At 44.2% G+C, this 10,292-nt stretch overlaps 1 long non-coding RNA gene across 1 annotated transcript; it reads right to left on the bottom strand.

Moving 5' to 3' along the window:
- Positions 1 to 624: 624 nt before the first annotated feature.
- On the bottom strand, positions 625 to 9,976 carry LOC141276728 (uncharacterized). Its single transcript, XR_012326717.1, has 3 exons — positions 9,839 to 9,976; positions 4,077 to 4,232; positions 625 to 814 (listed from the first exon to the last, which is right to left on the bottom strand). It is a non-coding gene; the product is annotated as an uncharacterized lncRNA (long non-coding RNA).
- Between the last annotated feature and the right edge of the window lie 316 nt (positions 9,977 to 10,292).

Genomic DNA, 10,292 nt, shown 5'->3' with positions numbered 1-10,292 from the left:
TGACCAAGGATTACCAGACATCTAAAGAAAGAGGCCAAGGCAAACTATCAGAAATATTGACCCCTACCTCACACCACACACAAAAATCAATTTCGGATGAATCACAGATCTAAATAAGAAAGGTACAATGATAAAGCTTCCAGAAGAAAACAGGAGAATATTGTCATGACCTTGAGGTGGCAAATGTTTCTTAAAAAGGATACAAAAAAGGCACTAATTATAAAATAAAAAATTAATTAATTGGAGTTCATTAGAATTTCTGCATTTCAGAAGACGCCAGTTAGAGAATGAAAAGGTAAGTCACAGAGTGGGACTAGATATCTGCAATTCATACATTAGACAAAGGGCGTCTATCCAGTTTACACAAAGAGCTCTTACAAATCAATAATTAAAAACCAATTTAAAAATTGCTTGGAGATTAAACGCCTTCTGGAAATAACGACTGGAAGATAAAGTTGAGGAATCTCAGAAAAATAGAGCAAAAAACCAATGGATGAAAAATTAAAAAGAAGATGAGTGGACCAGTTCAGAAAGTAGGAAGAGAGAAAATAGAAAGGAGAAAATAATAAGCGAACTAATTCAAGAAAAATTTCCCAAAGAAAAGGACACAGGTTTCAGATCGAAAGAACTCATGTATTTACCATGAATCAAAATAGAGCCACATCATGAAATTTCAAGGAATTGAGGACCAACAAGCTATGAGCTGTCACAGAGAAAAGAAATAAAATAAACCCATTATAAGAAATCAAGTCACATTCACAGGGACAGGTGTCAGACTGGCTTTGGACTTCTCGGCCTGGAAGCAATCTGGAATCTAAAAGATAACAAGCAATGCCTTCAAAATATGGCAAGAAAATGATTTCCAACCCCAAATTCTACTCAGCCTAACTATCAATCAAATCTGAGAGTACAGTAAACTTATTTTCAGACTTGCAAAGTCTTAAAAACTTTAAATCCCATATGCCCCTTTCTCAGGAAGCTGCTGCAGTTTATATTTTACCAAAATAACAAAGTTAACATAAAGGAAGATTGGGAGACAAAAAACTGGAGAAGTACCAAGGAGAGAGGCAAAGGAGCCCCCCAAATGATGGAGAAGGGCCCCCGCTGAGAACGAAACATGGAGGGCAACAGAGCAAAGCAGTGTAAGTTGAGACAAGGGTGCAAGGTTGTCACCACCAAGATGACTTCTGCTCTTTCACTATCTTTTTATTTTCTGCACTAAATATATACTTTAAATTGTGACAATATACACAACATAAAATTTGCCATTTCAACCATTTTAAGTGTACAATTCAGTGGCACTGATTAAATTCACAAAGCGGTGCAACCGTCACTACTATCTATTTCCAAAATTTGCCATCACTCCAAACAGAAAATGTGTACCCATTAAGCAATAACCCCCCATTCTCTCCTCCCCCCAGTCCCTGGTAATCTCCATTCTACTTTGTGAATCTGACTATTCTAGGTACCTCATATAAGTGGATTCATACAACATTTGTCCTTCTGTGTCTGGCTTACTTCATTTAGCATATTGCTAGTAGAAGTTTCACCACGTCATGGCATATGGACTTCAATCCTTTTCTCTGTTGAATAATATTCCATTGTATGGCTATCCTATATTTGTTGATCCTCATCCTTGTAAACCTGATGATGCCCAATGGACCTTTCCTGTGTTTGGCATCTTGGGCCATCCCTGCTGCCTGCATCAGCTCAGGATGTTCGTTGCATTTCACAGAGGTGTCCTGTTTTGACCTCTCCTTGATGGCTAGGGGTAAGTCATGGTGAGCTCAGGGGCAGAAAACAGCCCACTCCCCCAGACCTACTCCTGCTGGATCCCCAATATGTGCCCACACCCACACCCTGCCTAATACCCCAACTGGGGTGAGACCAATTTCCACGAATTACTCATGGCCTCTCTCACTGACATCACAAGAGGGACTCAATAATTCTCGGAATCTGGGGCCAGACCAGATTCTGGGTTCAGGGAATCTGAACCCAGAGACTTTTTCATCTTATCATCTCTTGGGAGCCTTCCCATAACAGCGAGAATACTGCCCTTCCAGTACACAGTGAGGTCTATGCCTGCTACTCAGTTTTCATATTAATTGTCATTAGATTCATTTATATCTAAGCAGTTGTTGATAAAGCAATAAAAATATTTGACTGAGAAAAAAGAAAGGTTAAACTAGCCTACATCTAGTCTAAGAAAAGTATCCATTTCACTACACAATATACATTTTTACTATTTGCTAATTTGATGTGAGACATAAAGGTATTACAGTTTTATTTTTCTTTGTTTTGATTATTGGTGAGACTGGCCAATTTTTCTTATGTTTATTAGTCGTTTATATTCATCTTACGTTCTTCAGCCCATGCATTAAAAATTTTTCACATTGAAAGCAATGCTGAGTGTGTAGGGGCAACTTTTCATAACAATTCCTACTTCCTTATGTACTTTTGCCCACCCGTTAGCATACTTGTAGACGAAACAGTGGCTGTAAAGTGGGGCTATGTAAAATCCCTGGACCCAGTGACTGCCATCAAAAGTACAAAGCTGGTTATCAGGAAAGTCAAAGCTGTCACAGAAATTAATAAGCAAAATGTGGAATCACTACAAAACCAGGAGGAGTGTTTGTTTTTCCTTCTAATCACATCCATAACAAGCACAGGGGTTCATGAAAGCCCAGTCCCCAATGCTCTGTGTGCAGGGACAGGAATGCTTCTGGGATCTCAGGTAGGAGTCTCCGGGGGATACTTTAACCTGTTGGCCTGCAGCTCTGGGCCCTGTGATTTTTGTCAATATCCTGCTGAAAAAATGCTCAAGATCGCATCCACTGGTAAGTTGAGAAAAGTGACAGGTGACCAGTTTATAGCCTCACGTGATTATCTGCCAAGGGGTCAGCATCTCTACTTGTGCCTTTTCCCCCTAACTGAATTCCTTAATTATTGTCATGTGTGTTTAAAGCAAGGAGATAATATAGACACATGCCAATGTTTGTGCCACGTGGCTTTTAATAACCTTGAATGTAACTTAGGTGTTCTGCAGGGAAAGGTTAAGCCAGGTCCCATTCACTTGAAGGAACATTATATATTTGTTAAAATTAGGCTTACTGGGAGTCTGTGATAAGACAGAAAAATGCTTATAGAATGTTGGTAAATAAAAAGAAATCAGGACACACTGCTGCATTACTGTATTATCACAACCACATAAAAGAAATAATCCAGCACAGAAAAAAATCCTGGAAGGAAATGCTATGAAATGTTACACTGGTTGTTCCTGGAAGTGAAACTATAGGTAAGTACCCACACTCCGATTCTTCCCACGTCCACAATTTTCTTTAATGTGAAAATTACTACTTTTATGATGACAAGCATTTGTTAGAAATAAGAAACGGGTGTAGGCTGTCCTATGTTTAGTAAAACCACCAGGAGTGCTGACAGTTTTCTCCCAAGAGCTGCCTCATCTCCCCGGGCTTAGTTGTGCAGACATATTTGAGAGCATTGCAACTTGCTTCTATGTTTGTTTTAAAAACAAGAGCAGGTGAAAGCGCCGGACATTCTGTCACTCTGCCAGGTTGTGTGTGAATTAGCACAATCTTTCTAGAGGACAATCTGGAAACACTCAAGAAAAGCCTTGTGATTCTGCATATCTGTTGATGGAGCAATTCTACAAAAGGGATTTCTTCTAAGGAAATAATCCTGGATGTTTTCAAAAGTAGAGTTGTAAGGTTGTCCATCATAGCAAGGCTTAAAGTAAGGAACAACTGGAAACAACAAAAGGCGGCTGGTTAAATAAATTATGCTACATTCACGTAATGCCATCTTATGCTTCTGCAGGATACTGAATAAAATGGAAATTATTCAAAATATACTATTATATGAAGTAGGCTGATTATAGAGTGGTATATCACAGTGTGATCCATTTTGTACTGAAATACACGTGTGCTAATGAAAAGTAATGGAAAAATATACACAAAATTGGTAACTATTGCTCTGTTTCTGGATGGCAGAAATAGGGCTGATTATTTACATTTTGGTTGATAGATTCCTTCACTCATCCAACAAATGCATCTTACCTGTCTTACTCCATGGAGCAGCTTTTGTCAGCGGGGGTGTGTCCTGGGTGAGGCATGTGCTGCGTGAGGTCTGTTGTGCTGGCCTGTGAGCTGCTCAGCGCACGGGGCCCCAGCCATGCTGAGAATCCTTCAGAGTCCAAGGCGAATGGCGTAAGCCTTCGGGAAGCAAGCAACACAGTAGATCGGTCAGTGCCAACGGGGCTTTTAAGTGGATCACTGCTTACTCTAAAGGGATTGCGGGGAAAGAAGGAAGTCCTTTTTTCTGGCCTTCCTGAAAACAGTGTGCCCTGAGGAATCTTTCAAATCACATTTTTCCCCCCAGTGGTCTATCCATCCATCAACCCACCCACCCAACCACCCGTTCATCTACCTACTCATCCCTCCATCTATCTATCCACCCACAAATCTGACCACTCATTTATCTACTTATCCACCCATCTACCCATCTGTCCATCCACCCACCCACCCGTCAACCCATCTACCTGCCCATGTATCTACTCATCCACCTAAACATCTATTCACTCATCCACTCACCCATCCATCATCCATCTATCCACTCACATGAACACTTACCCACCCATCCAGCTGTTTACTCATCCACTTATCCATCTATTCACCCATCCATGCATCCATTCTTGTATCCATCCAACTGTCCTTTTTGTTTCTTCATTCACTTCAAAAACACTGACTGGGAGCTACAACTTGCCAGACCCCACACTTGGTTGGTGCCATACTTGACAAAGGACACATGCTCCACCCTCAGGGAGTTCACAGTGGAGGCTGTCTCCATCACTCACATAAGGAAGGACTGTTGGCATCCTTGGTGTGGCCTAGTAACCAAGTGGCAACCTTGGGGCCCCCACCCCGACTTGGTTGGGAGGGTGTGTGGGGATACGGGAAACAAACTTCCTGGGGGTGGAAGCATTTGGGAGTTTCCTCTGATACTGGGAAGGGTTTTGTGCTGGGACCTGGACTCCATTCCCTCAGACTTCCTGGGGAGTGGCAGGCCCTTAGGGTGGAAAGGGGTACAGGTGTGCCTGGGGGGGTCATACAGAGCCCTTTGTGCCCAAGCTCTCCTTTCTGGGCCCATGAACTGCACCATGGAAGCCAACATGGTCTGGAGATCGGATGGCTCTTCCAGGAATGTTCTGATAATGCGAGACCTCTAGGGCCTTGGTGACTCTAGGAAGGGGATCAGAACTCCCAAAATGACTGAAATTGAATCACCAGCTAGCTCAGTCCATGGGGCTCTGACAAGATTCAATTTAACTCAGAAAAATAAAGATGATGACATTTACTGAGTTTTTGTTGCTATGGACTAAAATTCTACCATCTATGCCTTTCTCGATCTCAGGGAGTGATTCAGAGACCTGGGTCAAAATCTGTTGATGTTTAAAATTTTAGTAGATCTGCAAGATTCTTTCCAAAGAGGTAGCAGTTCACACTCTCACCAACTTCTCTGTACCCTCGTCAGCACTAGATATTACCAACACTTTTAAATTTTCACTCTATGATGAGTTAAGAACATTATGCTGACATGCATTTCCCTGACTACTGATGATGCTGAGCATATTTTCATGTTTATTGTTTACCTGCACCTTCTCTTCTGTGACTTGGCTTGTTATAATTGCAGGTGCTTTGCCCATAGACTCTCTCTATTTTTGGTACGTCCCTGGGAAACCTTTCTCAGTCATTACATATGGAATTAGGTGTTCGGTCCTTTGGTAACTGCACTTAGCTCGGACCTCGACCACAGCATTTATTTTGTTTGGTTTTGTATGTGGGAAGTTGATGAATCGGTTTACTTCCTGCTTCCTTTCTCAAAGGACTGGAGGCTGCATCACATGTAGTGTTTGTCTATTTGTGTCTTCTGCCAGACTGAGCTCCTTGATGGCAGAGACTGCGGCCCATTTAGCTTCTTGCTTATCCCTTCCACCATTTAGCTGAGAACTCTGAGTGGCGTCTCAAAGCATTTTCCTACACGTTCTTTATAGATCATAATTTTTAAAAAGAAGTACGTTTACAGTGGAGAAATCTGGCAGATGGTGCCTTACCTAAGTGGTCAGTGCCAACGTCACCCATAGAGGGCTGAACTAACACGGGTACTTGGGACCCGTTGTCACGTGTCATGGTTCTGCCCAATGTGCGTGGCCCGAATTTAATGACTAACCCAACAAACTCCAGTTGAGGGCCACACTTCAGAACAACAGGCTGTTCCCTTCAAAGCTGTCAGTGTCAGGGAGGCAGGCAGGCTGCAGATTTGGTCCAGGTTAGCCATGGACACCAGGGCCATGAGAGTTAATGCACCATGCACCCAGGGAGTGGATCCTGAGTCAGAAAAATGCTGCTTCACAAGACATTCTTGGAACAATTGAGGATTTGGGTATGGACTTTATGACAGTAGCATTGTGTCAAGGTTACATTTCCCAAATTTGATAATTAGACTGTGATTACACGAGAGATTGCCTTGTTCTTATGAATCTACGTTGAAATATTTAAAGGTTGCAGGTCATGGTTCTGCACCTTATTCTGTTAGTTCAGAAAAAAACATTTATTACGTATGAGGGGGTAGGGGGGAAAGGGAGGGATGGAGGAAGAGAGAGCACACAAATGTGGCTAAATATTAATAATCGATGAACACAGTTGTATAGGTAAATGTATACGAGCACTTATCACTGTACTATTGCAACTGTTTTTAAAAAATAGCTTTGGCATTTTCTAAAATAAAAGGTTATTTCTTATGCTGGGCCAGGATATCAACACCCTCACAAGCTGTATTGAAATCAAGCGTCTTTTCTGGAGGGGTCCAGGGCTGGGGGACAGGCTCCAGCACCTGCCAGAGTACATTGTCTGTAACATGAATGCAGGTTCATAGCAACGTCTCTGCATCAACTTTCATAAACTTCAGAGGGCAAGAGCGTTTAGAATGCTTTCTAATACTTCTTTCATCTTATCTCTTACTCTATCAACCCAGCATTGATTTATCCAAAACCAAACTCAAACACAAGGCTGTTGCTTAAAAAGAAGCAGACCCTTGGCCATTTTCCAGGGAGTCTGATCAGCTCAGCTGGTCATTCCAGAAGACACTGCCCCAAACGTTAGATTTGAGTCACGCACTGGTTCTGATTTCCGTTACTCTAAGTAGATGTCTATTCTGAGCAAGTTAACTGAATAATCCCTCTCTCTTCTATCCTGAGTTTTGCAGATATGAGCCATAGAAAAGCTTTTGGTTGCCAGATGTGGAATGGAATTAAGATTCATGAAAGAAGTGTGATTTACGGTGGCACCAGTGCAGTGGGTGACTGACAGGTGACTGGTGTTAAGATGAGGAACAGTGAGTCCAGGATCCACGTGCACCTCACCTTGGTGTAAACTGGATTCTCACTGGGAACACACGCACGTTCACAGCAACCTTTTCTTGGGTTCGTAGGGCTGTTTCTAGAATTGAGAGGCTGTGCCTACACCTTGAACAAGTTAAAGGAAATTGCTGAGGAGAGCAGAGTTACACTTAAGAGGTCTTCTCCTTACAGCCAGGATGGCTGGGAGTATTAGGGGGAGAGAGGAACAGACTGATGGCGCGTGGGTCAGGGGGTCAGGGCTGCTCAGGCAGTGCCGAGGAGGAAGTGTTTGTGAGGCTGCGTTAGAACGAGGCAGACAAGGAGCTGGGGGGTGATGGTGAGGGCAACAGAGGGGGTAGGAAGGAGCATATCCTGGGAGCAAAACTGGCCAGCCTGGGGCCCAGGGTGGTGCTACCCCAGGGCGCCTGCACTGGCTCAGCTCGGTGGGTGGCCCAGCTCCCTCGGGAGCAAAGGATGAACCTAGAGGAAGGACTGGAAAATAAGAACCTGGATCCATGGTCTTGGGAATGGAATGATTTAGTCTGGAGAAGAGGTGGGTGTGGGGTTTGGGCGGATAGGCCAATATATGAGCCAGGCCCATTTAGATGCAGAGAATAAAAGTAACCATTTCAGAGTCCCTGCCATCAGGGGACAGAGGGACACAGGTGAAGCTTCTCTCTCACCGAGGGTAGTGGCTCCTGGTACATGGATTTCACAGTCTAGCTTGATCAAGAACACAAAATTCTGGGCACTGACCTTGAGTTGCCAACTCTTCCTTTCTTTGAGTCAGGAAGACATTTAAAAATCCCAAATTCACCTTCTCCACTTACCATCATTTTAGAAAACTGGGGACTTTCCACCATTATGAAAGTAGGAAGGACCAGCCCCCAGAATGGAAGACAGTGCTCTACATGGAATACGTTTAGTTTGGTAGGAACACATGTCTTCTTTACTTTTCTCATTTTGTTCAAACCAACGCAAACTTCATGGAGCGGAGCCCGTGGCTTCAATGCGGCAGATTAACCCCAGGGCCCAGCGACGCTCACCTGTTAGCCGTGTGGCCGCCCTCCAGAGGGTCCCGGCCTTCTAATTAACCGGGACAGGGATGCCTCTGTGGCTCCCTAACAAAGGGACTGAGGTAATTGGAGGCAGGGGACTCCTGGACTTAATGCGGTGATTTGATTTGTGACCTTTATTTCCCATTTTAAGTGGAAGAATGAACAACTATAATTGTGTACTGTGTTATTTTTTCTGTATTTAACCTTCGACATTACCTCCAGGCGAATACCTGCTCTTCCTTGGGCTGCTGGAAAGGGCTTCCTTTTTTATTCATTTAATTCTCAGGCCTCCCCCTGCCCCACCCCAAGCTGACATTTTCAGTTGAAATGGAAGAAGGGAGAAAATGGTAGGTAAATCTTTAAGCTTCTCTGTGTCTTGATTCTGAGCTGAAGACTTTCTCTCCTGTTTCAGAGGACCTGAGCTATGTGACTGGATATTTCAAAATTCTGGCCCCATGTCCTTTAGGCGGACGTTAGGGGTGCACTGTGGTGACACCCCCTCACATGGTGCAGCACACCCGCTCCACCCTCTCACATGGTGCAGCACACCCGCTCCACCCCCTCACATGGTGCAGCAGCGAGCAGTGTCGGGAACTGGCTCAGATCAAGGCGAGATGGGTGAGGGGTGAAACTTTCCCCTTGTCGGTGAACGAGGACTCAATTCTGGCCAATGAGACTAGAGTTTTTTTCTGGCAGCTTCTGCAAAAGTTCTTCCCTACTTGTGAGAGTGCCAGGATTTCTTTTTCCCTCTGAAGGTGAACAAAGAATGCTCTGAATGCCACAGTCAGCCGTCCCAGAACCCCTGGAGGATGAAGCTGATGATGAAGATGGGAGACCCTGGATTTGGGTGATACTGTTGGCTGCCCCGTCAACACTGCCTGGCATCCCATCTACCTCGAGTTTGGTGTCCTGTGAGCCTGTGACTTCCAGTTTGTGCAGGGGTTTTGTTTCTTGCAACCAAAAGCCTCTGAACGGATGCCACGCCCTACTTTTTTCCCCTTGTTTAACCTGAGTAGGTGCTCTCCTGCTTCTCATGAATTCCTCCACCATCCCTTCTGCATTCTCTGGGGACTTGTGTGTGTGCTCAGAACTGTTAGAGAAAACTGATGAATGAATTGTCCCTTCTTCCTGTGTCTCCCAATTTCCTCCTTTCCCCTATTTCGGTGGTCTGAGCTCCATACCCTCCAAGACCCAGTTCAAATGTCATCTTCCTGACTCCCAGGAAGATGCCTCCATTGTGCATTGATTAATGGGGGGACCAGCCAGGCAGCTTCTAAGGGATGTGCATTATTAGGAATGGTTTCAGTGTGTGAAAAAGATCTGACACCAGTGGCTTAACGGAGACAGGTACCTATTTCTCACTTACGTGGAAGTCTGAGCAGGAACGTGGCTCTGCTCCATGAAGTCGTCAGGGTACAAGCTCCTTCTCTCCTGTGGCTCCACAACCCCTCACGTGTTGCCCTTGTCTGCATGGTCCAAGACGGCTGACCACCATGTCCTCACTTTGACTAGCAGGAGCGGGCAAAGGGAAAGAGGAGAGCTTGTCCTTTCCCTTTAAGATACACCCTTACTTTGGCTCACATCCTATTGGTTAGAACTGAATTAAATAACCTTAGCTAGCTGCTCAGGAGTCTGGGAAATGTAGTCTTCATATTCTCAGTGCTTGTGAGTCCAGCTAAAAGTCTGATTACAGTGAAAGGAGGAGGGATTAGGCATAGGGGCAACTTGCAGTTTCTTCAAAACATCACTGGCATCAATCACAGATCGGTGCTTGGTAATGCATGTTTTCACATGACTCCTTACCCAACAGGTGAAATGTT

Source organism: Tursiops truncatus, chromosome 16, assembly GCF_011762595.2.
Source record: "Tursiops truncatus isolate mTurTru1 chromosome 16, mTurTru1.mat.Y, whole genome shotgun sequence".
Lineage (NCBI taxonomy): Eukaryota > Metazoa > Chordata > Mammalia > Artiodactyla > Delphinidae > Tursiops > Tursiops truncatus.
This window is presented reverse-complemented; position numbering and strand designations above follow the sequence as displayed.